General features: G+C 37.7%; 1 long non-coding RNA gene across 1 annotated transcript; it reads left to right on the forward strand.

Annotated features, from left to right (window-relative positions):
* Positions 1 to 4,108: 4,108 nt before the first annotated feature.
* Positions 4,109 to 5,106, forward strand: LOC149162073 (uncharacterized). The gene is made up of 2 exons (XR_016261531.1): positions 4,109 to 4,413; positions 4,602 to 5,106. It is a non-coding gene; the product is annotated as an uncharacterized LOC149162073 (long non-coding RNA).
* The last annotated feature ends 5,229 nt before the right edge of the window (positions 5,107 to 10,335 follow it).

Below are 10,335 nucleotides of genomic sequence, written 5' to 3' on the forward strand. Positions count from 1 at the left end.
CGCGAGGCTAACATGAATCTGACTAATTGGCAGCACCGCGAAGGGCTAGTAGTGTAGGGGATTTCTTGGCTAATTAACGTTGAACCTGGGTTAGGGCCCATCAAGCCAACACTGATTCCCTTTTCATAAACATAGATTTCTTCAGATTAATCATTAAGTTTTCTCACTACAATGTATTTAAGAGCAACCTGAGATGTCTCAAATGTTCCTCCTTTGTTTGAATATACACTAAAATTTGATCCAAATAGATGATAATGAACTTGCCTATATATTCGTTCAAAATTCCATTCATCAGCCTCATAGAAGAACTTGGTGCCTTAATGAGACCAAAAGGCATCACTAACCACTAATACAATCCATGGTTTGTCTTGAAGAATATTTTCTATTCATCCCCTTCTCTAATTCAAATTTGATGGTGCCCACTCTTTAAATCAATTTTCGAGAAATATCTAGCACCACTTAAATAATCAATCAAACCATCAATACGTGGAAAACGAAATATGTATCTGATAGTTATCTTAATTGATGACTCGCAAATAAATTCACATCCTTCATCCACAATCCTCTTCGGGCTGAGAATAGTGGGAGTACTGCACAAACTAAGGCTTTCTCTAATGAGCCTCTTATCAAAAATCTCTTGTATTTGCTTCATCATTTTTTTTTTAAGGAGTCATTATGTAGGTCGCTTTATTTGGATGACTTGCTCCAAGAATTAAATCAATATGGTGGCTAATGCTTCGAACATGAGGAAAATTACTTGGTAATTCATCGATAATTATGTCAATGAAATCATCCATTATAAACTTGATTTCCTAAAGAAAATAATCTAAACTTGTGTTGGTAAGAATTACATTTATTTTTTGGCATCAATTCTCTACAGCTTCCCGCGCTTCTATTTTTCAAATCTCGTGGAATCCAGTGAAATCATGGCCTTCGACTCCCAAGCTAGATCATGTTAGAGGGAATCATATAGAGCCCAAGAGACGACCCTATGGACTCTGATTTCAACACTCTTGTTTGAGGATGGGAGAAAAATACAAAACCATCTTAGAAATCCTTAAAGTTTGTGAAGAGATCCAAAAATGCTCCTACAGTGGAGCTTCCTTCCAAAATTTTTTGAGCTAGAACTCTCTCTCTCTTATAGAAAGAGGCTTGGTAGGATAGTTCACAGGTTTGTGGCCCTCTCCCAAGACTATTGGAGATTAGATTGAGAAAACCTAGGCAAGGCCTGTCTCAGGCCCTATTAAAAATTTTGCCAGTGGTAGAGGGTATTTTTTTTATTCAGTTGTACAACAAACAAGGATTTGATATTTAGAAATGGGCCATACTTTTTGGGATCAAGAGGCATCTATTTAAACAAATGGACCCTTGAATTTGACACGAAGGTAGAGATCCCGTTAGTTGTTCTTGTCTGGTTATGGCTCCCTCACCTTCCTCTTCCTTGCTAGGAGGCCAATAAGGTTCATCTTAATAGGAAACTCCCTTGGATAGTTTTTGGACAAATCTAAGCCAAAGGGAAAGCAATTTATGTGTGCAAAAATTTGTGTAGAAGTTGAATTAGAAAAGGACTTCTAGAGACAATAACCTTGAGAAATAGAGATTGGACCCATGAAAATATTTTAGGCTGTGATCATATCCTTTATAAGTGTAAACTTTACAATGAATATGGTCACTTTTCTAAGTAATACAATATAAAAACCTCTCCTTTGGGAGAGAATCACCATATGGATGAATGAGAATCTCCAAAGAATTTTTCTGCTAGATTTTCTAAACTTGGTCCTTCATCTAGGAAAGTGGCAGTGTTTGAAGATTTTGATAATCCCTTCAAACATTTTTCCTCCATCCCTGAGTTCAAAAACCCACCAAATGAAAATGCATGTCCTCAGTTAGCAGATCATTCAACGGAAAAAGACAGCTCTTGGACCTCTCCTTCTATACCCTCCTCTCCTTAAAAAAACCCCCCTATGGGTAAGGAACCATCTTCATGTTATGACCTTGCTAGGTCCCAAGTCATCGAAAGTGCCTCTTTTTCTCTTACTCAAGTTGTCATCCCTCAACCCTCTGATCCTCCTCTCAAGGACTCTGAGAAGACTCCATTCTTTGAGTCTCTCCTTAATGAAGGCTCCCCCATTCTCCATTCTATTAGGAATGACAATATGGCTTAGAATAAGAAAAAAAAAAAAAGCTTTCTAGACAGATAAAGAAGACTTGGAACAAACAGAAAAAGGGTATAAAAAAGTTGGAAAAAACCCCAATAAGGAGAAAAGAGATGAAGTTATAGCCATGGGAAAATCCGAGGCAAGAAGAAAACAATAGAGTAGCAATATAAGAATCAACACAATGCAAGGAAAGAATCAAAGAAACATAAATATAACGATGGGGAGGAGGTGCCCTTATATAGTTCGAGTAAACCTTTCCTTTAGTCCTAAAAGATTTATTTCTTTAACTCAACAATTTATGTATAATCCTTAGCATCCAATATACCTCATCTCATATGATTTTGATATATGTAGGTTATAAATCTCAAATGATATCCTCTACATATTACATCTATTATCACTGGATACATTTTGATTGACATGGACAATTCATGAAACTAAGCCACCAAAAGGGAAGATAATTGTTACTAGGGCATTTGTTCACATGAATATAAGCAATATTATTTTGTCCGATATTGGTGATGGTTAATGAATTCAATTTTACAAATATTATTTTTAATATCATAAAAATTAATTAGTTCAACTTTCATAAATCTTAGATATCATTTTGGGATTCGGTTGTGTTAAGTAAGTCATTCATCTATGACCATTTCCATGAGAAGTAGTAGTAAGTGACTATTTCCATGAGAGGTAGTTACGACTACCTCTCATGAAAATGATCATAGAAAAATGACTTACTTAACGCAGTTGAATCCCAAAATGATATCTAATATGATACATTGCGAAAACCCCAATACTTATTTCATAAATCTCCATTAACTATTTACATTCACACAATTTTCTTTTGTAATTCCTCACTCGTCTATATTATACTTGCAAAAAATTTATTTTAGCGGGCTCACAAATTTTTTATATAAATAAGTACATGATTAAAATCTTAACCATTGTTGTAAACCACTTAATTTCGCACTAAGCATTTACGTTTATTACAGTCTAACGCATTACTTCCCTGGCACTCGTCTCTTCACAATAATTTTAACTTTAGATTTTTAGTGGATGGAAACACAGGTTTTTTGTACGATGGGTTCTGTGTGCATTGAAACTGGGACCAAGTTAGGTTCTTATGAGCTTGGAACAATATGTTCCCACTCGTTGGCTGTGACCGTATTGGCAGGGAAAGCGCTAAGCACCCTTAGAAATGCCAGGCTTTGTAGTATAGTAGAGGGCTGAAGTTATGGCACTTAACCTATAAAATGGCAGATGTCGGAGAATTTAGCAGAGGAAGGGGTGGGAAAGACCCTATAGAATGCACAATTAAAATGGAATTTATGGAATTTTTTATTATTTAAATAACAGAAATTAAGATTTCGCTTAAAATTTTTCTTTTGGATTCCAGTACCAGAAGGTCTAAAAAATTGCACAATTTATTGAAATCACAAGCTTAATGGCAGAGTTGTCTTTAGTGAGATTTTTTTGGAAGCTTTTCCAATGGCTTTTCCAGTCAAATTTCTGACAGCAATTTATTGAAATCACAAGCTTGATGGTTAATTCACACAATCAAAGTGTCCTAAAGGCTCTGACAGCAATTTATTGAAATCAAGATTTCACTTTAAATTTTTCTTTTGGATTCCAGCACCAGAAAGTCTAAAAGGTCGTGCAATTTATTGAAATCACAAGCTTGATGGCAGAGTTGTCTTTAGTGAGATTTTTTGGAAGCTTTTCCAGTGAAATTTCTGGCAACAATTTATTGAAATCACAAGTTTGATGGTTAATTAGCACAATCAAAGTTTTTTGGTGTGCTGAATCCAAATTTGCAGTTAAAAAACGAGTTCAAATAACAGAAATCAAGATTTCTCCTCAAATTTTTCTTTTAGATTCCGGCACCAAAAAATCCAAAAATTCACACTAAAAACAACTCCCTACTTTTTTCTAATTCGAAGCCAATTTGATTTCCATAAAGAATTAACTGCGACTACTTTGAACAACTGCAGTCACGAAATATAGATGAAACCTCTCTGCAAAGCCAGAAATCAGACTTGATCTTGCCATCAAGTCTGGATTGGCTTAGGGCTAGGGCTGGGCCTGAGACTCTGCCCTTTCGCGCAGGAAATCGCGATCGAAGACTGTTCAATCTGGTGAAAGGAGTGAAGACGTTCACGAGCTCAGAGCTCCTAATCGTGACCATGCCCTGCTCCTGGTCATGGCGTCAAAATTCTCCAAGGGTTTCAAGACCTCCAAGACTGCCCTCCATCTGGTGAGGTATTCGAAAACCGTAGGAACTTACCCTAATGATAACGGGTGGGACTCTGTAATTAAGGGTTTTTTTTTTTCCCTTCTGCAGCAACACAGCAACACCCCGTAGCCGGACGTTCCTTACCCTAATGATAACGGGTGGGATTACATGGCATTCTGTAATTAAGGTTTTTTTAATCCTTTCTGCAGCAACGCAGCAACACCCCGTAGCCGGGCCATCCTGAGGGACCTCATGCCCAGCCGATTTAACTGACAGAATCTAACTCTTAGATCCAAGGAGAATTGAACCCTGGCTGAGCTGGCTACTCATTAGGGTTATTAATTGAAATCCTTCCCAACAGAATTTAACTCTCCAATTCAAAGAAAATTGAACCTGGGCAGAGGCTTCAATCAACTGAGCTGCCCATTAAGACTCTTAATTGAAATCCTTCCCAAAAGAATTGAAAGCACTTCAACCAACTGGAGCTGGAGCTACCCATCAGGCTCTTAATTAAAAGTTTCAATTAAGGGCTTCAAGTTAGGGTTTGTTGTTTCTTCCATATGGGTTTAGTGTTCTTGTTGGTGTAAGGCCTTTGTACCATGGAAACAAATGTCTGCACTTATGGTCCATAGCTTTGAGGTTTTGGGAGAGGCAATTTGGGTTTTGTTTGATGCATAAAGAAATGCCAGAGGCTGCGGGTGTTGTGCGACTGGAAATATGTGCCTGCCATTAAGGAAAAGGCATAGGGTTTCTCGTTCTGGTCTACTGGTGCCTGCGATGCCACAGGTTTCCACGACATAGGGTTTCTCATACTGGTCTGCCCGTGCCTGCGATGCTACAAGTTTTATCGTGAGACGAGATAATTTTCAGCTATCGCCATGTCGTCCGGTCCTGTAAGCTTCCCACCATTCCCTCTAATCTTCCAAACATGTTTGTAATTTTTTTTGGAGCTGTGATTTTTGAAAATGATTTTTGGAAAAAATTGAGGTTAAATGTTGATTTGTATTATTTAAAATGGTTTTTTAATTGCATATTTGGTTTCAGCGCCCTGAAAAATCCCTGGACACTTTAATTGTGCAGAAAATAACTATCAAACTTGCAATTTCAATAAATTGCTGCGAGATTTTGATTAGAAAAACCCACCAAAAAAAACTTCCAAAAAATCTCTTTAAACACAACTCCATTTTTTTTTATATTTAAAAATAATTTCCCGTTTCTTGTTTGTTTAATTCCTATGAATAAATAAAGTACCTGACAAACTGAATTAAACTGAATAGAGAGATCATAAATAATCTTGTTTTTATGGATTAAAACAGATTACTTTTAAACACGTTGGTAGCTGTAATGTTAATTTTTTTAATAATTTCCATAGTTGAAATCATAAGAAGATCTTTTTTGAATAATTCCATGGATGAAAGTATAGAAAAGATGATAAATAATCTTGTTAAACTTAGCGTCAATGGTTTAAGATAGACTTCTAAACTCTGCTAACCTTTGTAGCGGTACTTTTAAAAATTTCTATCTGTCTTACAAAGGAAATCAGGTATCCTTTTGACTATTTATTTCTTTATTTTTGTGACTATTATACTTTTGCATTAAAAGTATGTTTAAGGAAACAGAGAAAAAAAAAAAAAAGTATGTTTCAGGAAATTATATTAAAATTTAATTATAGTGTCAAATGTTTTTCGTTTTTGTTTAGGTGTGATGATTATTAATATTCACTAAGATTGTTTAATGCGATAATTATTAATATTTACCAAGATTGAATAGTGAAAATACCATTCAATGCATAAGACAAAAGGAAAACAAGAATAACAATAAATGTGTGTACTTACATGTAATATAGAACACATCCAATCATCGACAATTTGATAATAGAAGCTCAAAGACAAAATACTCCAATCCAAACATCAAAATTCATCCATTCTCCAATTCATCATCCCAAAAAAAATGTGAAATTCTAAAAAAAAAAGAATGATCTAATTCAAAGTGATGGTGAGAAAATGAACTCATCTCACTTGTATTTATACACTAATTAGGAGTTCAAATTAGTCTCTTAGGCCCACATAAGCCCCAAAAATAAAATAATGTGCTAATAATCTAATGTTTGGTGACAAGCCCACCAAATTAGATCATAAATGAAATAATAAGCCTTTAAAGAGGTCAAATGATAAACAATACATGTCATAGGGCCCTCGAAGTGGCTCGATGAGGTCCATAGGTGCCATAATGTAAGATAAGACCTTCAAAAGTGATGGACAAGGGGGTTGCCCCTTGTTCTCCAAACAATAAACTTGTGGTGCTCCCAGTGGGTGTGAGGGCACGATAATAACCTCACGGGTTTCCAAATGAGTCGAAGATGTCTGTAGATCATTTGTAAGGGCTCAGATGATGGTGTAGGTGATGCCACATCATCCTACAAGTCTTGGGTCAACATCCAAGTGCATGGTACATCTGTACGGCTGGTTGGGCAAAGGTGATCCAGGTGCATCTTCCTCGTCCAATAGGTGGTTCTCGAGCCAATCTCTGAACATCTCTTGGGATCCATGGAGTGCTCTCTACTGCTATGGAGGCCCATGGTTCTTAACACACACCCTACATGTGCCAATGTAGCCCTCTGGAGGGTTAGGACCATATATAGGGAGACCAAATTCAAGATGGAGACCATTGCAATCCTGCATAAGATCCAATGCGTCCTTCACCCTTTTAGTACAACAAGTCATCAAAGAAATTGAGTAAAAGAGCTTACAAATCTTGGAGCACAGGTGGGGACTTCATAATGGTCTGCCCTTTCATAATGGGCTTTGACATGTGTTAATGTTTCCAAACTCCAAATGGGGTTAACTAAGTATCCCATTAGGTGGATTCTACTTTTAAAGTAGATAATATGTCCAAGGTACATCCTTTAAAAGGTGGTGGCATGTGATAAAGAGGAGAATGGAATATGGAATGAGAAGGGGCAACCTTGGGCCACATGCTCGGGTACAAGGGTAACTAATAAAAGGGGAGCCCACACTTGGGTAAACAATGTATAGGAGGGAGAAGTCGTGGTACATGAGGTGCCCCGACTTTGATTTTTCCACCCACCCTTATATGTCTTTTTTCTTTAATGATTTTCCTTTACTTAACTACTTGAGGCTCAAAGGGTAAGAGCATGATGTGTGAGATATACCAGTGGATACCCTCTTCTAAGGTAGGGCGGTTCATTGCCCAATAGGGATTTGGACAATCATGGTTCTTATATGATGAAGGGGACTCATAGAGATTTTAGGAACCAAGGTGATGGCCATGATGATGGGGTAGAGCTCATGTATTGATTTTTGCCCGCATGCTAAATGTGTTTGTTCCGACCACATTTTACATTTTGTGGTAATTTTTCCTGTTGAATGTGCTCAATTGTGCTTTTTCTTTTCTTTTTTATTGCATCAACTTCCGGGGCATCATTCTAGGCCTTACCCAAGGTGTGGGCAAGGGGAAGGGGAGAGTTAGCCATATGTGGACCCAGTGGAGGAATGTGGACTCAGGTGGGAGAAATGATAAATGGGGAAATAATGAGTGGAAATGAGGTAATATATGTGGATAAAGAAGCGAGACCACGCAACCAAAATTAGGGTTTCCCATTGTTAAAATTGGAAACTAGGGCCAAACTCCATGTGGGTCACCTTATTTATGGCAGCGAATATTTTTCTTGGATTCCTCTCTTCGAGAGATGTAGAATTGATCTAAAGATCATCTGATTCCGACATGTCTTTATGGAGATATGAATTTATTCATATTATTGACAATTTGTCAAGGTCGACCAGCTAGCAAATTACCCCAACTTATCCTCAACATTGCATTATAAATAGAAGAGCTCTTTAAGTCATTTTGGACAAACACTTCTCCTAAGAGGGAGAAGCCCTAGACGTAGTGAATAAAGGGTTCTATACACAACAAGTCAAAGTGCCCTAGACGCAGTTGAAGGGAGGAACACCTAGCCGTAGTTGAAGGGGATCTAGCCATGCCCTAGCTGCAGCAAAAGAGGGTCTAATGCAACCCTATATTCACAGTTGAAGGAGGCTCCTATACGCTGTATAGAGGAGGCCTATCCGAGATCTTAAGAAGCCCTAGCTGCAGACAAGAGGGAGGCTCCTATACACAGTAAGCCGCAGTCAAGGGGAAGCTACATACGCTGTATAAAGGAGGCTCAACTGAGATCTAGAAGAAGGCCCTAATCCATAGTTAGGAAAGGTCCTAATACACTGTCCAAGAGACACTTATACGCAGTCTAGAAGGAGCCTTAGTATGCTGTTAATGAAGGCCCTAATACACTGCATGGAGTAGCCCTTATCCACAGTCCTAAAGGAGCACTCATCCATTGTCAATGAAGTCCTAATGCACAACTAAGTAAAGACTCTAAGTCACAGCAAAGGTAGCCCTATAACACAACAGGGAAATGGATTATCACAACATTAAGACACATGTCTTTTGTAGGTGACTGTGTGATAAAGGACGCTGATATAGACATGCCTTAAGGACTGTTTCATAAGCCACAGTTATATAGTGAAGGAAAGCGTTGAAGTCTTCTCCTTAGTGTTGTTGCGTTAATGATGTTTATGCAACTGTTTTGAGGACATTTACTTCAAAGTTGCTATGTGCTAGGCCATAGGCCATAACATCATAGCAAGGGTTTCTTAGAGCTTCTCTTTTGGACTGTTTGGAGATTATGAAGGAAGTTTAGGTCTGCCTTAGGTGCCCTCATCAGATCATCAACTTCTCATAGTCAAGGGAGTTTAGGGCTGCATATTGTGCCCTAACCAGAATTGCTGGAGCAGCTAGCAATTGGAGGAATTTTGCACTAGGACATGCTATAACATTCTTCATGGTTGAAGACTGTTATAATTTATATTGTTGTCATAAAATCTCAGTTTTTTGTATTTGGACTATCTCTCTCTGCTAAACTATTGAAGAATATAAGAAGAATTGATCAAGGGTTCCCCACATTGGGGTTTGTCCCTGGCTGGTGCCACATCTTATGTCTTCTTGTCTTGGCTTGTCTTCTACTGTTTATGTTTATGTTCTATCTGCACTTTACTATCATGTTAATGTGATTGCTAATCTGAATATTGTCATTGGGCTAATATGAAAAATTGAAGTAAATTTTTCTAAGCATAGAACATACCAAAAACTAATACCAACGAAATACCATCCCTAAAGCCAAATGGTTAGTAAAGGAGATTCCACAGGACTAGAATCTAAGGTTAATATCCAAAAGGGAGTTTAGGGGACAAGAGCACAGACCTATCCCATTTTTTCTGCCGAATCCCCCCATTAATCCATGCTCAAGAGTGTCCATGATAAACAAACTACCATACTCAATTACCAAACAAGAAGGCATACCTTTAGGTTCAAGAGGCCCACTTTCAAACATACGATCATGATAGATGGGTGAGGGACCACATGGCTGGCTCAAGTGGTGGAGAAGTGGCACAATGAGCTAGTTGGTCGTTGCAAGGGGCTGTTAGTTGCTGGTTGAGGACCATCTTGAAGAAATTTTTTCTCCTAGGGATATCACTCACAAAATGGTAGGTAACATTTGGCTCCAATTGGGACGTGATCTCTCAAATAGTGGATGAAACTACTTGAATGGGAGGTCACGAGAACTCCAACAATATCTTGGTGATCATAGACTTGTTACGTGCACATATAATAGATGAAAAACATGGGGCAACATGCTTTCATGACGTCTCATGATTACACATGCTTAATGTTAGGCTGTGAAATCAACAGAAAAATAAATTATGCAAATTTTAATTTAAATGCATTTGATCTGCCATGAGAAATATCATATGAGGTTAGCTATAATGCAAAATCAACATGCAATACATCCTACTCTAACATGCGTGACATACAATGTCAAGTGCTCGGTATAATCATAAACCCAATGCAATCAACATGTCAATT

This window comes from Pinus tabuliformis, chromosome 5_2 (genome assembly GCF_031772625.1).
Source record: "Pinus tabuliformis cultivar Carrire ecotype Pingquan chromosome 5_2, CPIR1, whole genome shotgun sequence".
NCBI lineage: Eukaryota > Viridiplantae > Streptophyta > Pinopsida > Pinales > Pinaceae > Pinus > Pinus tabuliformis.